Raw genomic sequence first — 23,119 nt, 5'->3', positions numbered from 1 at the left:
TGTTGGTGAGGTGGGTGTCAGCATGTGAGGTGAGGGGTGAGGAGTGCAGCTAGGGTTTCACTTAGGGTAAAGAAAAAAATTGTGGTTTAATTAGGGTTAGGATTTGTGTATGGAATTGGAAATTTGGGGGTTTAATTTGATACTAATTGAATCCTTAAAATTATTTTAAAATATTATTTGTTGTATCAAAATACTATTTAGTTTAGAATCAAATACTCTAATTGAAATTATGACATAATAAGATTAATTTTCTTTATTTCTAAAAGTTAAAGTATTAAATCGTAAAAATATCAATTAGTTGAATTAAGTCATATAAAAGCTCTTATTATTTCATAACTACTAACTTTATAATTTAAATACAGAAAATAACTCAATAATTAAAAAATTAGATAAAATCTTAATTTAAATAGTCCAATCTCATTATTTTTGGATTTCTAAAACTTTAATTTTAAATAGGAAAGTAATCCATAATTATAGAGTTTGGAAGAAAATCTTAATTTATTTCAAAACCAATTAATCAAAACTGTCTTTAATTATCTTTAATAAAAATAGTTTCTAAAATTAAAACTGTAAATAAATATAAAATTTGAAATTAGTTCATAGTAGACTTTTAAAAAATTTTGGGTCTTACATTTCACCCACCTTATAAAAATTTTTGTCCTCGAAAATTAAAGTAATATATAAGTTATAAACCATTATTTTATGGTTTATATTGTGTTTAATTGTGTGATTTTATCAAATCTTTACCCACTTATTCATATGATTAGCATGTATTTACAATTCCTTTCCAAAATTACTCCATGGTTGAAAACTTGCTTCCTAGAGGCTCTTAATTAGGTATTTTAATTCTCCTTTATTCCATTCGATGCCGTGATCCCTGTGTTAAGTGTTTCAGGCTTTATAGGGCATGAATGACTTGCAAATTGGAGAGGAGGCTTGCAAAAATAGAAGGAACACAAGAAATTAAGGAGATGACTAGCGAGAAGCGACGCGGACGCATGGCTCACGCGACCGCGTGAAATGGAGAAATCGTAGTGACGCGCTCGCGTGCCTGACGCGAACGCGTGAATTGGAAGCTGCACGAGTGACGTGAATGCGTGGATGATGAGCGGATAATTTATACGCTTTTTGACATTGTTTTTAGTATGTTTTTAGTAGGATCTAGTTACTTTTAGGGATGTTTTTAATAGATTTTGTGTTAAATTCACATTTCTGGACTTTACTATGAGTTTGTGTGTTTTTCTATGATTTCAGGTATTTTCTGGCTGAAATTGAAGGACTTGAGCAGAAATCAGATTCAGAGGTTGAAAAAGGACTGCTGATGCTGTTGGATTCTGACCTCCCTGCACTCAAAGTGGATTTTCTGGAGCTACAGAACTCGAAATGGCGCGCTTCCAATTGCGTTGGAAAGTAGACATCCAGGGCTTTCCAGCAATATATAATAGTCCATACTTTGGCCAAGAATTGATGACGTAAACTGGCGTTCAACGCCAGCTTTCTACCCAAATCTGGCGTCCAGCGCCAGAAAAGGATCCACAACCAGAGTTGAACGCCCAAACTGGCACAAAAACTGGCGTTCAACTCCACAAATAGCCTCTGCACGTGCTACACTTAAGCTCAGCCCAAACACACACCAAGTGGGCCCCGGAAGTGGATTTATGCATCAATTACTTACTCATGTAAACCCTAGTAGCTAGTTTATTATAAATAGGACCTATTACTATTGTATTAGCCATCTTTGGATTACCTTATGATCCTCTGATCACGTTTTAGGGGCCTAGCCATCTCGGCCATGCCTGGACCTTCACTTATGTATTTTTAACGGTAGAGTTTCTACACTCCATAGATTAAGGAGTGGAGCTCTGCTGTTCCTCAAAGATTAATGCAAAGTACTACTGTTTTCTATTCAATTCTTCTTATTTCGCTTCTAAGATATCCATTCGCATCCAAGAACGTGATGAAGGTGATGATTATGTGTGACGCTCATCATCCTTCCCCCTTATGAACGCGTGCCTGACAAATACTTCTGTTCTACATGAAATAAGCTAGAATGAGTATCTCTTAGATCTCCTAACCAGAATCTTCGTGGCGTAAGCTAGAATGATGGCGGCATTCAAGAGAATCCGGAAGGTCTAAACCTTGTCTGTGGTATTCTGAGTAGGATTCAATGATTGAATGACTGTGACGAGCTTCAAACTCGCGATTGTTGGGCGTTAGTGACAGACGCAAAAGGAGGGTGAATCCTATTCCAGCATGATCGAGAACCGACAGATGAATAGCCGTGCCGTGACAGGGTGCGTGAGCATATTATTCACTGAGAGGAGGGGATGTATCCACTGACAACGGTGATGCCCTTGCATAAAGCCAGCCATGGAAAGGAGTAAGACTGATTGGATGAAGATAGCAGGAAAGCAGAGGTTCAGAGGAACGAAAGCATCTCCATTCGCTTATCTGAAATTCCTATCAATAAATTACATAAGTGTCTCTATCCCTATTTTATTATTTATAATTCGAAAACCACATAATTATTTTATATCCGCCTGACTGAGATTTACAAGGTGACCATAGCTTGCTTCATACCAACAATCTCCGTGGGATTCGACCCTTACTCACGTAAGGTATTACTTGGACGACCCAGTGCACTTGCTGGTTAGTTGTATCGAAGTTGTGACAGACTGTAAAACTAGATCAGAATATCTGGCCTAAGAAGCCATTACCAGAGATCACAATTTCGTGCACCAAGTTTTTGGCGCCGTTGCCGGGGATTGTTCGAGTTTGGACAACTGACGGTTCATCTTGTTGCTTAGATTAGGTAATTTTCTTTTTGTTTTATTTTCAAAAATTTTTCAAAAATCTTTCAAAAATCTTCTCACCTGTTTTCGAAAAAAAAAAAATGTTTTTAAAAATATATTTTTCTTCAAAAATTTTAAGAATGAATTCTAGTGTTTCATATAACATGTTTTAGCTTGACTGGCCATGAAGCCATGTCTAATTCCCAGGATTTTGATTGAGGACTATGAATTCATTACTCCCTTTTTCCCAAATGTTTTCAAAAAATTATACAAAAATCCAAAAAAAATTAGAAAATAAAAAAAAAAATCAAAAAAATATTTTTTGTGTTCTTGTTTGAGTCTTGAGTCATGTTATAAGTTTGGTGTCAATTGCATGTGCATCTTGCATTTTTTCGAAAATTTCATGCATTCATGGTGTTCTTCATGATCTTCAAGTTGTTCTTGGTAAGTCTTCTTGTTTGATCTTGATGATTTTTTGTTTTGTGTCTTTTCATGTTTATCATATGCATTTTTGAATTCTTAGTGCCTAAGCATTAAAGAATTCTAAGTTTGGTGTCTTGCATGTTTTCTTTGCATTAAAAGTTTTTCAAAATTGTGTCTATGATGTTCATCTTGGCATTCAAAGTGTTCTTGGTGTTCATCTTGACATTCATAGCATTCTTGCATGCATCACATGTTTTGATCTAAAAATTTCATGCATTGCATAATTTTCATGTTTTTCATAAAAATTTCAAAAATCAAAAAATATCTTTCCTTTTTTTTCTCTCATCAAATTCGAAAATTTGGATTGACTTTTTCAAAAGTTTTTAAAATCAAATTGTTTCTCATGAGTCAAATCAAATTTTCAATTTGAAAATCTTATCTTTTTCAAAATCTTTTTCAAAAATCAAATCTTTTTCAAAATTCTTGGTTATTTTCGAAAATTCCAAAAATAATTTTCAAAAATCTTTTTCTCATTTTTATATCAAATTTTCGAAAATACCATAATCAATTAATGTTTTGATTCAAAAATTTTAAGTTTGTTACTTGCTTGTTAAGAAAGATTCAAACTTTAAGTCCTAGAATCATATCTTGTGATTTCTTGTGAATCAAGTCATTAATTGTGATTTTAAAAATCAAATCTTTTTCAAAAACTAATTTCTATCATATCTTTTCAAAAAAAAAAAAATATCTTCTTATCTTATCTTTTTCAAAATTTGATTTCAAAATATCTTCTCTAACTTCCCAACTTCTTATCTTTTCAAATTTGTTTCAACTAACTAACTAACTTTTTGTTTGTTTCTTAACTTTTTCAAAACTACCTAACTAATTCTCTCTCTCTCATTTTTCGAAAATATCTTCCCCCTTTTTCAAAATTTCTTTTTAATTTATTAATTATTTTAATTTTTAAATCTTAATTTTCGAAAATTACTAACATTTTTCAAAAACTATTTTCAAAAATCACTAACTCTTTTTCAAAAATTATTTTCGAAAATTCTCTTCTCTCTCATCTCCTTCTATTTTTTTTATTTATTCATCTACTAACATCTCTCCCTCATTCAAAAAAAAAAAAGGATCTCTATTATTATTATTTTTCTGTGCCTTCTTCTTTGTCATATGAGCAGGAGCAAGGACAAGAATATTCTTGTTGAAGCAGATCCAGAACCTGAAAGGACTCTGAATTACAACTAACCAGTAAGCACCTGTTAGGAATTTTCAAACAAGAAGAGGAGATGGCAGCCGAAAATAATAATAATGCAAGGAGGATGCTTGGTGACTTTACTGCACCTAATTCCAATTTACATGGAAGAAGCATCTCCATTCCTGCCATTGGAGCAAACAAATTTGAGCTGAAACCTCAATTAGTTTCTCTGATGCAGCAGAACTGCAAGTTTCATGGACTTCCATCTGAAGATCCTTTTCAGTTCTTGACTGAATTCTTGCAGATATGTGATACTGTTAAGACTAATGGAGTAGATCCTGAAGTCTACAGGCTCATGCTTTTCCCTTTTGCTGTAAGAGACAGAGCTAGATTATGGTTGGATTCTCAACCCAAAGACAGCCTGAACTCTTGGGATAAGCTGGTCACGGCTTTCTTAGCCAAGTACTTTCCTCCTCAAAAGCTGAGCAAGCTTAGAGCTGATGTTCAAACCTTCAGACAGAAAGAAGGTGAATCCCTCTATGAAGCTTGGGAAAGATACAAACAGTTGACCAAAAAGTGTCCTTCTGACATGCTTTCAGAATGGACCATCCTGGATATATTCTATGATGGTCTGTCTGAGTTATCTAAGATGTCATTGGATACTTCTGCAGGTGGATCCATTCACCTAAAGAAAACGCCTGCAGAAGCCCAAGAACTCATTGACATGGTTGCTAATAACCAGTTCATGTACACTTCTGAAAGGAATCCTGTGAGCAATGGGACGCCTATGAAGAAGGGAGTTCTTGAGGTTGATACTCTGAATGCCATATTGGCTCAGAATAAAATATTGACTCAGCAAGTCAATATGATTTCTCAGAGTCTGCATGGAATGCAAGCTGCATCCAACAGTACTCAAGAGGCATCTTCTGAAGAAGAAGCCTATGATCCTGAGAACCCTGCAATAGCAGAGGTAAATTACTTAGGTGAACCTTATGGAAACACCTATAACTCAACATGGAGAAATCATCCAAATTTCTCATGGAAGGATCAAAAGCCCCAACAAGGCTTTAATAATGGTGGAAGAAACAGGTTTAGCAATAGCAAGCCTTTTCCATCATCCACTCAGCAACAGACAGAGAACTCTGAACAAAATGCTTCTAATTTAGCAAATCTAGTCTCTGATCTATCTAAGGCCACTGTAAGTTTCATGAATGAAACAAGGTCTTCCATTAGAAATCTGGAAGCACAAGTGGGCCAGCTGAGTAAAAGGATCACTGAAATCCCTCCTAGTACTCTCCCAAGTAATACAGAAGAGAACCCAAAAGGAGAGTACAAGGCCATTGACATAAGCGCCATGGCCGAACCTGTAAGGGAAGGAGAGGACGTGATTTCCAAGGAGGAAGACCTCCTGGGACGTCTAGTGATCAATAAGGAGCTTCCCTCTGAGGAACCAAAGGACTCTAAGGCTCATCTAGAGACCATAGAGATTCCATTGAACCTCCTTATGCCCTTCATGAGCTCTGATGAGTATTCCTCTTCTGAAGAGAATGAGGATGTTACTGAAGAGCAAACTGCCAAGTTTCTTCGTGCAATCATGAAGCTGAATGCCAAATTATTTGGCATTGATGCTTGGGAAGTTGAACCTCCCTTGTTCATCAATGAACTAAGTGATCTGGATCAACTGACATTGCCTCAGAAGAGACAGGATCCTGGAAAGTTCATAATACCCTGCACCATAGGCACCATGATCTTTAAGGCTCTGTGTGACCTTGGTTCAGGAATAAACCTCATGCCCCTCTCTGTAATGGAGAAACTGGGAATCTATGGGGTGCAAGCTGCTAAAATCTCACTAGAGATGGCAGACAGCTCAAGAAAACAGGCTTATGGACAAGTAGAGGATGTATTAGTAAAGGTTGAGGGCCTTTACATCCCTGCTGATTTCATAGTCCTGGATACTGGAAAGGAAGAGGATGAATCCATCATCCTAGGAAGACCTTTCCTGGCCACAGCAAGAGCTGTGATTGATGTTGACAGAGGTGAAATAGTTCTTCAATGGAATGAGAACTCCCTTGTGTTTAAAACTCAAGGATCTCCCTCTGCAACCATGGAGAGGAAGCAGAAAAAGCTTCTCTCAAAGCAGAGTCAACCAGAGCCCCCACAGTCAAACTCTAAGTTTGGTGTTGGGAGGCCACAACCAAACTCTAAGTTTGGTGTTGAACTCCCATATCCAAACTCTAAGTTTGGTGTTGGAGAGTCTCAACAAAGCTCTGCACATCTGTGAGGCTCCATGAGAGCTCACTGTCAAGCTATTGACATTAAAGAAGCGCTTGTTGGGAGGCAACCCAATGTTTATCTAATTCTTATTTTTATTGTTTTTCATGTTTTCTTAGGTTCATGATCATGTGGAGTCACAAAATAAATATAAAAATTGAAAACGGAATCAAAAACAGCAGAAGAAAAATCACACCCTGGAGGAGCATCTGTCTGGCGTTCAAACGCCAGAACAGAGCATAGTTCTGGTGCTGAACGCCCAGAATGGGAGCATCCTGGCGCTGAACGCCCAGAACAAGCATGGTTCTGGCGTTCAACGCCAGAAATGGCAGCAAAGGGGCGTTGAACGCCCAAAATGGGCACCAACCTGGCGCTGAACACCCAGAGTTGTGTGCAAGGGCATTTTACATGCCTAAATTGGTGCAGGGATGTAAATACCTTGACACCTCAGGATCTGTGGACCCCACAGGATCATCTCAGGATCAGTGGACCCCACAGGATCCCCACCTACCTCATCATCTCTCTTTCCATTCATGATCATCCCTTCTTTTTTTCCATTTACCACTCACATCCATACACCCACTACCTTCAAAAATTCAACATCTCTCTCCCACCCAATCCCACCCATATGGCCGAATACACACTCCCATCCATCTCCCCCATATCTTCTTCTTATTCTTCTATTCTTCCTTCTTTTGCTCGAGGGCGAGCAACATTCTAAGTTTGGTGTGGTAAAAGCATAGCTTTTTTGTTTTTTCCATAACCATTGATGGCACCTAAGGCCAGAGAAACCTCTAGAAAGAGGAAAGGGAAGACAAAAGCTTCCATCAAGGGTCTATAGCTCAGTGGTAGAACATTTGACTGCAAATCAAGAGATCCCTGAGATACCTCAAGGGAAACATTTTCTTCCACACAATTATTGGAAGCAACTAAGGGTGGAACATCAAGAGCACTCCATCATCCTTCATGAAATCAGAGAAGATCTAAAAGCACTGAAGGAGGAGCAACAAAGGCAAGGAAGAGACATAGAAGAGCTCAAGGACATCATTGATTCCTCAAGAAGGAAATGCCACCATCACTAAGGTGGATTCATTCCTTGTTCTTAATTCTTCTGCTTTTCGTTTTCCATGATATGTGCTTATCTATGTTTGTGTCTTCATTACATGATCATTAGTAGTTAGTAACTCTGTCTTAAAGTTATAAATGTCCTATGAATCCATCACCTCTCTTAAATAAAAAAAATGTTTTAATTCAAAAGAACAAGAAGTACATGAGTTTTGAATTTATCCTTGAACTTAGTTTAATTATATTGATGTGGTGATAATGCTTCTTGTTTTCTGAATGTATGCTTGAACAGTGCATATGTCTTTTGAAGTTGTTGTTTAAGAATGTTAAATATGTTGGCTCTTGAAAGAATGATGACTAGGAGACATGTTATTTGATAATCTGAAAAATCATAAAAATGATTCTTGAAGCAAGAAAAAGCAGCAAAGAGCAAAGCTTGCAGAAAAAAAAATATGGGTGAAAAAAAAAATAGAAAGAAAAAGCAAGCAGAAAAAGCCAAAAGCTCTTAAAACCAAGAGGCAAGAGCAAAAAGCCAATAACCCTTAAAACCAAAAGGCAAGGGCAAATAAAAAGGATCCCAAGGCTTTGAGCATCAGTGGATAGGAGGGCCTAAAGGAATAAAATCCTGGTCTAAGCGGCTAAACCAAGCTGTCCCTAACCATGTGCTTGTGGCGTGTAGGTGTCAAGTGAAAACTTGAGACTGAGCGGTTAAGGTCAAGGTCCAAAGCAAAAAAAAAAAAAAGAGTGTGCTTAAGAACCCTGGACACCTCTAATTGGGGACTTTAGCAAAGCTGAGTCACAATCTGAAAAGGTTCACCCAATTATGTGTATGTGGCATTTATGTATCCGGTGGTAATACTGGAAAACAAAATGCTTAGGGCCACGGCCAAGACTCATAAAGAAGCTGTGTTCAAGAATCATCATGCTGAACTAAGAGAGTCAATAACACTATTCGAAATCTGAAGTTCCTATAGATGCCAATCATTCTGAACCTCAATGGATAAAGTGAGATGTCAAAACTATTCAAGAGGCAAAAAGCTATAAGTCCCGCTCATACGATTGAAGCTCTGTTTCATTGATAGTTTGGAATTTATAGTATATTCTATTCTTTTTATCCTATTTTGATTTTCAGTTGCTTGGGGACAAGCAACAATTTAAGTTTGGTGTTGTGATGAGCGGATAATTTATACGCTTTTTGACATTGTTTTTAGTATGTTTTTAGTAGGATCTAGTTACTTTTAGGGATGTTTTTAATAGATTTTGTGTTAAATTCACATTTCTGGACTTTACTATGAGTTTGTGTGTTTTTCTGTGATTTCAGGTATTTTCTGGCTGAAATTGAGGGACTTGAGCAGAAATCAGATTCAGAGGTTGAAAAAGGACTGCTGATGCTGTTGGATTCTGACCTCCCTGCACTCAAAGTGGATTTTCTGGAGCTACAAAACTCGAAATGGCGCGCTTCCAATTGCGTTGCAAAGTAGACATCCAGGGCTTTCCAGAAATATATAATAGTCCATACTTTGGCCAAGAATTGACGACGTAAACTGGCGTTCAACGCCAGCTTTCTACCCAAATCTGGCGTCCAGCGCCAGAAAAGGATCCAAAACCAGAGTTGAACGCCCAAACTGGCACAAAAACTGGCGTTCAACTCCACAAATGGCCTCTGCACGTGCTACACTTAAGCTCAGCCCAAACACACACCAAGTGGGCCCTGGAAGTGGATTTATGCATCAATTACTTACTCATGTAAACCCTAGTAGCTAGTTTATTATAAATAGGACCTATTACTATTGTATTAGGCATCTTTGGATTACCTTATGATCCTCTGATCACGTTTTAGGGGGTTAGCCATCTCGGCCATGCCTGGACCTTCACTTATGTATTTTTAACGGTAGAGTTTCTACACTCCATAGATTAAGGAGTGGAGCTCTGCTGTTCCTCAAAGATTAATGCAAAGTACTACTGTTTTCTATTCAATTCTTCTTATTTCGCTTCTAAGATATCCATTCGCACCCAAGAACGTGATGAAGGTGATGATTATGTGTGACGCTCATCATCCTTCCCCCTTATGAACGCGTGCCTGACAAACACTTCTGTTCTACATGAAATAAGCTAGAATGAGTATCTCTTAGATCTCCTAACCAGAATCTTCGTGGCGTAAGCTAGAATGATGGCGGCATTCAAGAGAATCCGGAAGGTCTAAACCTTGTCTGTGGTATTCTGAGTAGGATTCAATGATTGAATGACTGTGACGAGCTTCAAACTCGCGATTGTTGGGCGTTAGTGACAGACGCAAAAGGAGGGTGAATCCTATTCCAGCATGATCGAGAACCGACAGATGAATAGCCGTGCCGTGACAGGGTGCGTGAGCATATTATTCACTGAGAGGAGGGGATGTAGCCACTGACAACGGTGATGCCCTTGCATAAAGCCAGCCATGGAAAGGAGTAAGACTGATTGGATGAAGATAGCAGGAAAGCAGAGGTTCAGAGGAACGAAAGCATCTCCATTCGCTTATCTGAAATTCCTATCAATAAATTACATAAGTGTCTCTATCCCTATTTTATTATTTATAATTCGAAAACCACATAATTATTTTATATCCGCCTGACTGAGATTTACAAGGTGACCATAGCTTGCTTCATACCAACAATCTCCGTGGGATTCGACCCTTACTCACGTAAGGTATTACTTGGACGACCCAGTGCACTTGCTGGTTAGTTGTATCGAAGTTGTGACAGACTGTAAAACTAGATCAGAATATCTGGCCTAAGAAGCCATTACCAGAGATCACAATTTCGTGCACCAGTGGACGACGCGCACGCGTGGCACGAAAAACGCTGAGTGACGCAAACGCGTGGACGACGCGGTCGCGTGACGTGCGCGATCTGCAGAATTTACAGCAAATGCTGGCATGGATTCTGGGCTGCGTTTTAACCCAACTTTCGGCCAGAAACGCAGATTAGAGCCAGGGAACATGCATTGACAACAACAACTCTCATTCCACATAATTTTTAGTTTTTAGATTTGACTTTACTTCTCCTCTAGGTTTTCTCTCTACACATTCATAGTTCTTAGGATTTTGTTTTTATTGCTTTTTGGATTGGGATATTGAGAAGAGTTATTACCTCCACCTTGACTTCATCATTCTAGTTTGTTTTTCTTACTTGTCACTTACTCTTTCATATCCTTGATTTGTTCAGAATTACTATTGGGTTATTTTTAGAATTTATTAATACAAGAACTATTTTTATTTTTAATTGGTCTTTTTGATTATTATTTATCATGTCTTCCTTTACTTCCCTTTCTTATTTTGTGAAGTTTACATTCATAATGAGCGAGTAGTTCTCTAACTTGATTGGGAGTTGATTGAGAGGAGAACCTTGAGTTGGAATGCTCAAGAGTAAAATTGTAATTATGTTTATTGTTGGATGGCTCTTTAGTCACTGACACTAATCCTTCCCAAGGGAGAGGATTAGAACTTGTGAATAAAAGTAGACTTCCAACTTGCTTGACTTTCCTCTACCTAGTATAGGATAACTAAGCAGAACAACCTTCAATTATCAATTAATCCTGGGAGAACTCCACCAAGGATAGAACTTCTGATTAATCTAGTCCCGGTCAAGGTTTTTATTTAAATTACATAAATTCTCTGATTTAATTTCCTGTTTATCAAACTTAAAACCATTTTGGAAAACATCTGATTAATAAAATAGCATATCTTTCTGAAACTCGTTGGGAGACGACCTGGGATTCATACTCCCAGTATTTTAATTCTAATTTTGTGACAACCCTTCTAAATTGATAAGCGGATTTTTGTTGGTTAAGAACTGTACTTGCAACATATCTCTTACATCAATTTCTTAATCTGCCAATTTTTGCCACGTCAATTTTTGGCGCCGTTGCCGGGGAGTTGCAATAGAGTGCTAAGTTATTGATTGGAATTTATTTATTTGCATTTTATTTTATTTTGCTACTATGAGCTGCATGTTTCTTTCATTAAATGACGCGTTCACTTCCTGATCCAAGCTTGCCAGTATTTGATCCTGAGATTGAAAGAACTATTTCACGTATAAGGCAAGCTCGGCGTCGGTTAGTCCTTTCTGAGGGCGAACCTGAAACGTCACTTAAGAAAGAAACAAGCTCCCTTTCTACTGATTTGGTTGATTTACGTGCAGGTGACATGGCAACACCTAGGAGAGTTACTATCCAGGAAGCTGGAGCCCCTGATTTTACACTGCAATCGTATCAAGCGCATCACCCAGCGGTGGCTGTAGATTTTGAACTAAAGACTGCACTACTCAACTTGATGCCTAAGTTTCATGGCTTACCTGCTCAAGAGCCTATCAAGCACCTTAGGGATTTCCAGGCAGCTTGTTCTATTGTTAGGCGTGATGGTGCAGATGAAATTTCTATTTTGTTAAAAGCCTTCCCATTCTCTCTTGAGGAAAAGGAGAGAGAGTGGTACTACACTCAACCCGGAGCAACTGTTTCTAACTGGGATACGCTCAGAAGAGAATTTTTGAAAAAATTCTTTCCAGCTGAAGTTACTGATAAACTGAGGAAAGACATTTCCATGATTGTTCAGGACAAATCCGAGACTCTCTACGAATACTGGGAGCGCTTCAACAATCTTCTGGAAGCATGCCCCCATCATATGATTTACAAGATAGTGTTGCTCGGCTACGTCACACAGGGCATGAGGCCTCAAGATAAGACCACATTGGAAAGTGCTAGCAATGGGTCTATGAAAAAGTACAAGACCACTGATGAGGCATGGCAATTGATCAGCGACTTACCTGAATCTACTCGGAATCACAGGCAGAAAAAAGCCAGTCAAAAGCTGTTGTAGAGGTATCTTCTAGCAAAGAGACTACTGCTCTGACTCAAAGTATATGTGAAATGACCAACTTACTGAGGCAGATACAGTTGAGTCAACAACAAGCTCAGCAAGCTCAACCTTCTCCACCACAGCAAAGCCAACAGTTGGTTCCACAAAGAGTATGCGGGATCTGTGCTGATTATAGTCATTATACTGATGAATGTCCGCAGCTCCAGCAGGAAGACAACACTGTGGCAGCCACTCATAACTTCTATGACTGCCCCAATCAAGGATACAATCAAGGTGGCAGCTACAACCATGGATGGCAGGACAATTCCAACCAAGGTTGGAGAGATAATTATAACCAGGGCTGGAGGGACAACAATAATAGAGGAGGCAGAGACAATCAAGGAAATCAGAGGTGGAATAATAACAACAACAGGCAGCAGAACCAGAACCAGCCTTACAGAGCACCTCACCTGAGGCAATCCCAAGGACCACAGCAAAACCAACAACAAGTTCCTCAGATCACTTATTCTAACTCCTCTCCGAATGACGAGATGGTTCAATCCCTTGCGCAAGGACAAAAGAACATGGAAAGTTCACTTAACGGTCTAACATCCGCTATACAAGCTCTCATCTCTCAGATGGGATCATCCAATACTTCAAACACTCAACATACAAGCTCCAGTGGAATTCCTTCTCAACCCTTACCCAATCCAAAGGGTGGCATCAATGCCATCACCCTAAGGTCCGGAACCACACTACAAGAGAGAAATCAGGAGGAGCCAAGTCCACCAGAACACGCCCTAGCTGAAGAGGTGGGGAGGTAGAAGATGCTGAAGAGGAAGAGGACGTACAAGACATGGTTGAAGAAGAAGAAGCTCAACCACAGAAAGAAGCACCAATGGTTGCAGACGCTGTAGAAAACTCCCTCCCTATCCCATTTCCACAAATTGCAAGGAAGCCCAGAAGGCAGATGGAACTTGATCCCAAAATGGTAGAAATATTCAAAAAGGTTGAGGTAACTGTTTCCCTTTTTGATATTATTCAGCAAGTACCTAAATACGCAAAGTTTTTAAAAGATTTATGTATACATAAAGACAAAATTAATGAATTAGAAACTATTCCTTTAGGTAGTTCTATATCTGCTTTAATGGGAGGTATACCTGAAAAGTGTAGTGATCCAGGTCCATGTATGGTTAACTGTACTATTGGAGGTGTGATATTTTCTGACTGCATGTGTGATTTAGGAGCATGTGTTAGTATATTGCCTTTGTCTATATATAATGCTTTAAGGCTCCCTCCCTTAAAAAGGTCAGCAACTCATTTTGTGTTAGCAGATAAAAGCATTATTACAGTAGTTGGAATTGCTGAAGATGTATTAGTGAGCATTAAGGGGCTCACATTTCCCATTGACTTCTATATCTTGGAAATGCCCCCTAATGACTCAGGAAGGCCATCATCAATCCTACTTGGAAGACCATTCCTGAAGACTTCAAAGTTCAAGCTGGACACATTTTCAGGAACTTATTCTTTTGAAATAGATGGCAGAATAGTGAAATTCAGTTTAAATGAAGCTATGAAGCACCCTCCGAAAGATCATTCTATCTTCCAGTGTAACATCATAGATGAAACCGTGGCTGAAGTTCACCAAGAGGAATTAGAAGAGAAGTACATAGGCCAAGGTCCAAGTGTGGGGACACTTTCTGAAGACAATGAGAGCACTTTGCCATTATCACCAGCCCCGGATGATCCAGAGCCTGGCCATGAGCAGAAATTAGAATTAAAATCCCTCCCTCCACACCTCAAGTATGCTTACCTTGAGGACAAGCAGAAGTTTCCAGTTATCATTGCAAGGGAGCTCACTTTCCAACAAGAAGAACAACTACTCGGTGTACTGAGAAAACACAAGAAAGCAATTGGATGGAGCCTAGCGGATATAGTAGGCATCAACCCTCAAGTTTGTGAGTACAGAATATTCCTAGAAGAGGGAGCAAAGCCTGTCCGTCAATCTCAGAGAAGATTGAATCCCACCATCTTAGAAGTTGTCAAGAAAGAAGTGACCAGGTTACTTGAGGTAGATATCATTTATCCCATCTTAGATAGCGAATGGGTCAGTCCAGTACAAGTGGTGCCCAAGAAGTCTGGAATCACAACAGTAAGAAATGAGCATGGAGAGCTTCTGACAACTAGAGTGCAGAATTCATGGAGAGTTTGCATTGACTATAGGCGTCTCAACCAAGCCACTCGCAAGGATCATTACCCCTTGCCATTCATTGATCAGATGCTTGATCGCCTGTCAGGTAAATCCCATTATTACTTTTTAGATGGTTATACAGGCTATTTTCAAATCCATATAGCTCCTGAAGATTAGGAAAAGACTACTTTTACATGTCCTTTTGGAACTTATGCTTATAAGAGAATGCCCTTTGGCTTATGCAATGCACCAGCTACTTTCTAAATGTGCATGATGAGTCTTTTCTTTGACCTTATTGAGAACTGTATGGAGGTTTTTATGGATGATTTTAGCGTTTATGGTGATTCATTTGGCCTTTGCTTAGATAGTTTATCTAGAGTATTAGATAGATGTATTAGTACGAACCTTGTATTGAATTTTGAAAAATGTCACTTTATGGTAAAACAAGGGATTGTACTAGGACATGTTGTGTCTAATACTGGCATTTCTGTAGATCCAGCAAAGGTGGATGTTATTTCTAGTTTACCTTACCCCTCCTATGTGAGGGAAGTCCGTTCGTTCCTTGGCCATGCAGGTTTTTACCGGAGATTCATTAAGGACTTCAGTAAGGTAGCACTACCCTTATCCAGACTACTGCAGAAAGATATTGAGTTCGAGTTCAGTGAGGGTTGCAAACAAGCATTTGATAAGCTGAAGACCGCCCTGACTCAAGCTCCAATTGTGAGAGGACCAGACTAGAGCCAGCCATTTGAAATCATGTGCGATGCTTCCAATCATGCAGTAGGAGCAGCGCTGGCTCAGCGCGAAGGTAAGGACCCTTTTGTCATTGCTTCTGCGTCTAAAACTTTAGACGCTGCACAATCTAATTACACTACTACTGAAAAAGAGCTCTTAGCTATTGTGTTCGCTCTGGATAAATTCCAAGCCTATTTACTTGGTGCTAAAGTAGTAGTGTACTCAGACCACGCAGCTCTAAAGTATTTATTAGCTAGAAAGGAATCTAAACCAAGGCTTATACGTTGGATACTGCTACTACAAGAATTTAATTTAGAAATTAAGGATAGGAGTGGTAACCAGAATCTAGTGGCAGACCACTTGAGTTGCCTTGAGCACATTAAAGATACCTCCACTCCTATAAATGATAATTTCCCATTCGACAACTTACAAGCAGTATCTGAAGTAGTTCCTTGGTATGCGCCTGTAGCTAATTATCTAGTCAGCCGCACTTTTCCTCCAAACTTTACTAAGCATCAAAGAGACGAGCTGAAAAGCGAGTCCAAATATTATATATGGGATGATCCATATTTATGGAGATGTGGCGCTGACCAGGTAATTAGACGGTGTGTGTCTCAATCAGAATTCTAGTCCATTTTAGAGGCCTGCCACTCATCTGAGAGTGGAGGACATTTTGGCCCTCAAAGAATAGCTAGAAAAATTTTAGACTGTGAATTCTGGTGGCCTACTCTTTTTAAAGATGCTGCTGAATTTTGTAAATCTTGTTTCCCATGCCAAAGGTTTGGTAATATATCCAAGAAGGATGAGATGCCTCAACAGATTATGCTTTTCTGTGAAATTTGTTATGTTTGGGGCATTGACTTCATAGGTCCATTTCTAAATTCTAATGGTTATTTTTATATATTGTTAGCTGTAGATTACGTTTCTAAATGGGTGGAAGCAATTCCTACCCGCACTGATGATGCAAACACTGTTATTTCCTTTGTTAGAAACCATATCATCTGTCGCTTTGGATCACCACGAGCAATCGTGAGCGATCAAGGCACCCATTTTTGTAACAGGAGACTAACAGGATTATTGAAGAAGCATGGGATAATTCATAAAGTGGAAATAGCCTACCATCCCCAGACTAATGGGCAAGCCGAGGTGTCTAATAGAGAAATAAAGCATATATTGCAGAAGATAGTCAAACCTCATAGAAGAGACTGGAGCACCAGGCTACAAGATGCACTCTGGGCATACAGAACAGCATACAAGACACCCATTGGGATGAGTCCCTTCTGCTTAGTTTATGAAAAAGCCTGTTACCTCCCAGTTGAGGTAGAGCACAAAGCCTTCTGGGCCGTGAAAGAATGCAACATGGGATTTGAGAAAGCTGGAGCTGAAAGGAAGTTGCAACTGCAAGAATTAGAAAGCCTTCACCTAGAAGCTTATGAGAACTCAAGGCTGTACAAGGAAAAGATGAAGGCCGTGCATGATAAGCACATCAAGAGGAGAGAGTTCCAACCTGGGGACTTAGTCCTCCTTTACAATTCTAGACTGAGGCTCATGCCAGACAAGTTGAGATCAAGATGGGAAGGTCCATATAGAGTAGAGAAGGCTGAGCCATACGGAGTTTTTCACCTAAGTCATCCTTCAAGCTCTGAATTCATCAAAGTTAATGGACATCGCTTAAAGCTATATCATGGTGAGAAGGTGACGAAAAATAAGGAGCTAGAGATCTTCCTCTTGGAGGATCCACCAACAGCAGAAGACTAAGCTAGTGGAGCGTCCAACTTAAGGACGTTAAAGCAAAGTGCTGGGTGGGAGACAACCCACCATGGTATGATTGTTCCTTTCTTTTTTCTTAGTTTTCTTTTTCAATACCTCTTCTCGTTATTAGCACATATAGTTTGCATCTTCATTCGCATAATTGCATAAAAAAAACCATGCGACGCGATAGCATCACCGATGCGCCCGTGTCACAGGTGCGTATGGAAGAGACAGAAGTCGAACAGAGAGTCACGCGAAAGCGTGGCTGGAGGCGTGCCTTTGGCACAAATTGACCCACACAACCGCGTTGCTAACGCGTCCGCGTCATGTGGGACAAATGCCTCCCACGCGTCCACGTCAAGCACGCGAACGCGTGCCCTGAAAATCGACGTAAGAAAGGGTGTATTGCAGAATGTTACACTGAACTGGGGCTGGAATGATCCTAGTCGCACAAACTCTACCACGCGAATGCGTGCCCCATGCGTCCGCGTCGTTTTCCTGTCTTGGCCATTCACGCGATCGCGTCCCCACGCGAACGCGTCACCTTGTAATTTGGCAACAATGAGTTTCGAACAGAGAGTTGTGCGGGCACGAGGCTGCCCTCGCGCCAGTGGCACAGAACGAGTCACGCGTCCGCGTCAATTCATATACGCGCTTTTCGTGCGAACGCGTACCCCACGCGTCCGCGTTGCTTGCGCCGCAAAACATATCCACATCTGCCAAAATATCTTATCTTTCTCTTCCCCAAATCCTATTTTTTTCTTTTCCCTTCTTATTTCTTTCTTCCCCTTTCTTCCTTCTTCCTCCTTTCTTACTTTCTTACTTTCTACTTTCTCTCTCTCTCTCTCTCTCTCTCACACCACCATTATCAAGGTTTTTCTTTTCTTCTTCCCTCCTTACTTTTCTATTCTTCTTCTTGTTTTTATGTTTTCTTCTTCTTTTCTTTTCTTCTTTTTATTTTCACTATCCATGTTTTCTTTTTCTTTCTTTCCTTTTAATTGGTGTTGAAAATTTATTTGGGTCATTGTTTCTTATGATATGCTTGTGGATTGTTAATGATTTGTTTGACAATTATGTATTACTTTTATAGGGTTGCTTGCATGTTTAATTTAATACTTTCAATAGCTTATTTACCATGCATGCTATGTGTTTGTGAAAATGCTCGTATGACATTATGCACTATTTTTAGATTTTTTTTAATCTACTACTCTAATTTCTTGTTTTTCACAAAATCTTTTTTATATTTTATTAATTAAATATAATTATTATTACAAACATGTTGTTAGTTTGAAAGACTTGGTAATCTAACTTGGACATTGAATGCTTGATCTATGCTACTCATGCCTTTGCCGGCATGCCAATAAACACCTTGCATTTAACTGTCATCCCATGCACTTGCTATATTTCCATTGATAAAAGTCACATGTAGTCATGACCATGTGTTAATGTCATTCTTCTTTGCTGTGCATTGATTACCACCTTTCCCGTCCTCTTCCTTGCCCTAACCCTTGACATTTTAACATACTTTCTCTTTTCTTTCTTTTAGGATGGCCACCAAGAAAGGCAAGGAGAAAGCTACTCCCAAATCAACAGCAAGGAGAGGAACAAAAAGAGCATTAGTGGAAGAGCCATCTTCAACTGCAGTTAAGCCCTCAACAAAAAGAATTAAGAGGATTATAAAGGTTGATGAAAAAGAGAAAACCTTCCCAGCAAAGGACACTGCGCGATTTACCAACCGCTACTGTGAGCAGATGTTCCCCATCCTGGCAGAAAGGAGTTACAACAACGAATACCTTCTTATCCTCCCGACCCGTATTGCTGAATTTGTTGAGCCGCGAATTGAGCGATGACAATGGGGATTCCTACAGAGACAGCCATGGTAGGTTAATCTTTCCTGGGTAGTCGAGTTCTACTCTAATTTCCACCTGCCAACCCTGCAGTCTGTCTATGTCCGTCAGAAGCAAGTCTCCATTACAGAAGAGGCCATTCAACGAGCTCTAGATCTCCCCCCTACTCCAGAAGGACTAGACACATTTTAAGAAGTCGCACTCAAGCGCCAGACATACCAATTTGACTGGGACACTGTTCTCAGAGTTATCGCAGTACCTGGCAGCAGATTAATTTATGGATACCATCGTTCCCGACCTAAGGGAATCTCAGCTTCAGCATTACCCTGGAAGCTCGTGTATGGGCACAGATCATGTCCCATTATGTCTTTTCGAGTACCCACGAGTCCTCCTTCACTGCAAACATGGCTATTTTACTCTGGTGTATCCTTACAGACCAGCACCTAAACTTACCAAGACACATCCGGAATGCAATGGGACACGTACAAATTGCGGGCAACTTACCTTTTCCCGCCTTGGTCTCAGATCTTGTCTCAGCAGCCGGAGTCTCCTACAGAGATGGGGACACCAAAGCCACGCTTCCACGGGATGATCAATACGTCCCTAATGGGAAATATATCAGAACTCCAGCAGCCACTACAAGCCAACCTATTGAACCGGCTGAAGACATTCCTCCTTCAACACCACAAGCACTTACAACAAACCAACTGCTCCATCAGATACTTGAAAGGTTGGATCGGCAGGAACACAAAGCAAAGCTAAGAGAGCGCCGTAACAAGCGTCGATTCACATACCTCAAGGAGCTACTTATGGGAAACTACAAAGACCCAGACACCCCGGACTCCACTTCATTTACCAGCACAGGGAGCCATGATGGTCCCGACTGTGGAGATACTGCTACCAGCCCCCCTCTATTCCTGACAGATGGCACCGAGGATGGTGCAAAGCCTTAAGTGTGGGGAGGTCGGTCAGTACCTGACTTCCGAAGGTAATTTCTCTTCCTTAACACCAATAAAATAGGATATTTAGTTAGTTTTCTTTTGTAGAATAGCATAAATTGCATAGTAATAGGTTAGTTGCATTGCATGCATGTTCTACTTGATTGAAAAGATAATAAGTTTCTTCTAAGACCCTATTTTTTTGAACAAAATTTCACTAATTTTAATAAAAACTTTTATGTTAAATTTGCTTGAAGTTATATTTGGAACATAGTTTAAAAAGCTAAGAACACACAATCTGTAAGATTTGAGCTTAGTTACATGGTTACATTATTTAACCATAAATATTTTATTCTTGTGTGTTTACTTCTCTATGATTGTAATATATATTTTGTTTCATCCTATATGTCCAATGTTTAATATATTTATATGCTTGCATATGATTGAGGCCATTATTTGTTTAGCTTACTTATCCCAATTAAGCCTACCCCTTAAGCTACCTTTGTTAGCCACTTTGAGCCTTTAAATCCCATTTGTTCTGTATTTTACCACATTACTAACCTTAAGCAGAAAAACAATTATATATCCCAATTGAATCTTTGGTTAGCTTGAGATAGAATTGTGTGTTAATTGAGTATGAGAAGATTGTGGGAACAAAAGATAATAAAGGAATGTGTCATGATAATATAATGGGAATTTGGGTACCTACTCATGTGAAACTATAAAAATTAAAAATCCATGTGCATTGATAATATATATATATATATATATATATATGTATGTATGTATATATATTAAATAAATAAATAAGGAGACAAAATTACCCCAAAGCTAAGTTAAAATTCAAAGATCAATGCATATATGATAAAATTAAAATAAAGGGTGATACATGAGTATGGAATGTGAAAGGAAAATTTTGGGTAGCTAGGTATGAAATTTAAGTTATATAGAATATATATATGTGTTAGGTGAAAGTTTAGGTTAATTAAAGATTCAATTTATAAGCTTACTTAGCCATATATGTACCCTTACCCTTACCTTGGCCCCATTACAACCTTGAAAAGATCTCATGATGTTTGCATTGGTACGTTAAATGTTGTTGATTGGTTAGGTGTAGAACAAATTTTAGAAAGCATGATTAGAGAGGAATAGAGTGATTACCCTATACACTTGAGAGACTAGAGTGTACATACATCATCAGTGAGGTTCAATGCTTAAATTCTATGTTCCCTGCTTTCATGAGATACCTTCTTGCATTTTTATCTGTTCTTACTGTATAAGAATTGAATTAGTGGAATTTGATTTGTGATTGTCTTGAAGAGCTTATTTACTTTTAACCAAGTGGACAAGAATCATATAGTTGCATTCATATGTATAGGTTGCATTACATTGCATGAGTTTTCCATGTTCCTACTCATTTATTTTATCTCCTTCGACTAAGCATGAGGACATGCTAATGTTTAAGTATGGGGAGGTAGATAAACCATTATTTTATGGTTTATATTGTGTTTAATTGTGTGGTTTTATCAAATCTTTACCCACTTATTCATATGATTAGCATGTATTTACAATTCCTTTCCAAAATTACTCCATGGTTGAAAACTTGCTTCCTAGAGGCTCTTAATTAGGTATTTTAATTCTCCTTTATTCCATTCGATGCCGTGATCCCTGTATTAAGTGTTTCAGGCTTTATAGGGCATGAATGACTTGGAAAATGGAGAGGAGGCTTGCAAAAATGGAAGGAACACAAGAAATTAAGGAGATGACCAGCGAGAAGCGACGCGGACGCATGGCTCACGCGATCGCGCGAAATGGAGAAATCGTAGTGACGCGCTCGCGTGCCTGACGCGAACGCGTGAATTGGAAGCTGCACGAGTGACGCGAATGCGTGGACGACGCACATGCGTGGCACGGAAAACGCTGAGTGACGCGAACGCGTGGACGACACAGTCGCGTGACGTGCGCGATCTGCAGAATTTACAGCAAACGCTGGCATGGATTCTGGGCTGCGTTTTAACCCAACTTTCAGCCAGAAACGCAGATTAGAGCCAGGGAACATGCAGAGACAACAACAACTCTCATTCCACATAATTTTTAGTTTTTAGATCCGACTTTACTTCTCCTCTAGGTTTTCTCTCTACACATTCATAGTTCTTAGGATTTTGTTTTTATTGCTTTTTGGATTGGGATATTGAGACGAGTTATTACCTCCACCAAGACTTCATCATTCTAGTTTGTTTTTTTTCTATTTGTCACTTACTCTGTCATATCCTTGATTTGTTCAGAATTACTATTGGATTATTTTTAGAATTTATTAATACAAGAACTATTTTTATTTTTAATTGGTCTTTTTGATTATTATTTATCATGTCTTCCTTTACTTCCCTTTCTTATTTTGTGAAGTTTACATTCATAATGAGCGAGTAGTTCTCTAACTTGATTGGGAGTTGATTGAGAGGAGAACCTTGAGTTGGAATGCTCAAGAGTAAAATTGTAATTAGGTTTATTGTTGGATGGCTCTCTAGTCACTGGCACTAATCCTTCCCAAGGGAGAGGATTAGAACTTGTGAATATAAGTAGACTTCCAACTTGCTTGACTTTCCTCTACCTAGTAAAGGATAACTAAGCAGCACAACCTTCAATTATCAATTAATCTTGGGAGAAATCCAACAAGGATAGAACTTCCGATTAATCTACTCCCGGTCATAGTTTTTATTTAAATTAAATAAATTCTTTGATTTAATTTCCTGTTTATCAAACTCAAAACCATTTTGGAAAACATTTGATTAATAAAATAGCACATCTTTCTGCAACTCGTTGGGAGACGACCTGGGATTCATACTCCCAGTATTTTAATTCTAATTTTGTAATAACCCTTCTAAATTGATAAGCGGATTTTTGTTGGTTAAGAACTGTACTGGCAACGTATGTCTTACATCAATTTCTTAATCCGCCAATTTCTGCCACGTCAATAAGGTAATACATAGTCTTAGCACTCTCTTATACCTTTTAGAAAAGTAAGAAATCTGGGCATACATATATAAATGTTCAAATACCAGAAAGCCATGAGGTTTAA

General features: G+C 39.0%; 1 non-coding gene across 1 annotated transcript; it reads right to left on the bottom strand.

The window, feature by feature from the left end:
- Nucleotides 1–4,900: 4,900 nt before the first annotated feature.
- LOC112730978 (small nucleolar RNA R71) lies at nucleotides 4,901–5,008 on the bottom strand. The gene has a single exon (XR_003166776.1). It is a non-coding gene; the product is annotated as a small nucleolar RNA R71 (small nucleolar RNA).
- Nucleotides 5,009–23,119: the final 18,111 nt, after the last annotated feature.

Source organism: Arachis hypogaea, chromosome 12 (assembly GCF_003086295.3).
Source record: "Arachis hypogaea cultivar Tifrunner chromosome 12, arahy.Tifrunner.gnm2.J5K5, whole genome shotgun sequence".
In the NCBI taxonomy this organism is placed as follows: domain Eukaryota; kingdom Viridiplantae; phylum Streptophyta; class Magnoliopsida; order Fabales; family Fabaceae; genus Arachis; species Arachis hypogaea.
Note: the sequence above shows the minus strand (reverse complement) of the source record. Positions and strands in the feature narration are given on the sequence as shown.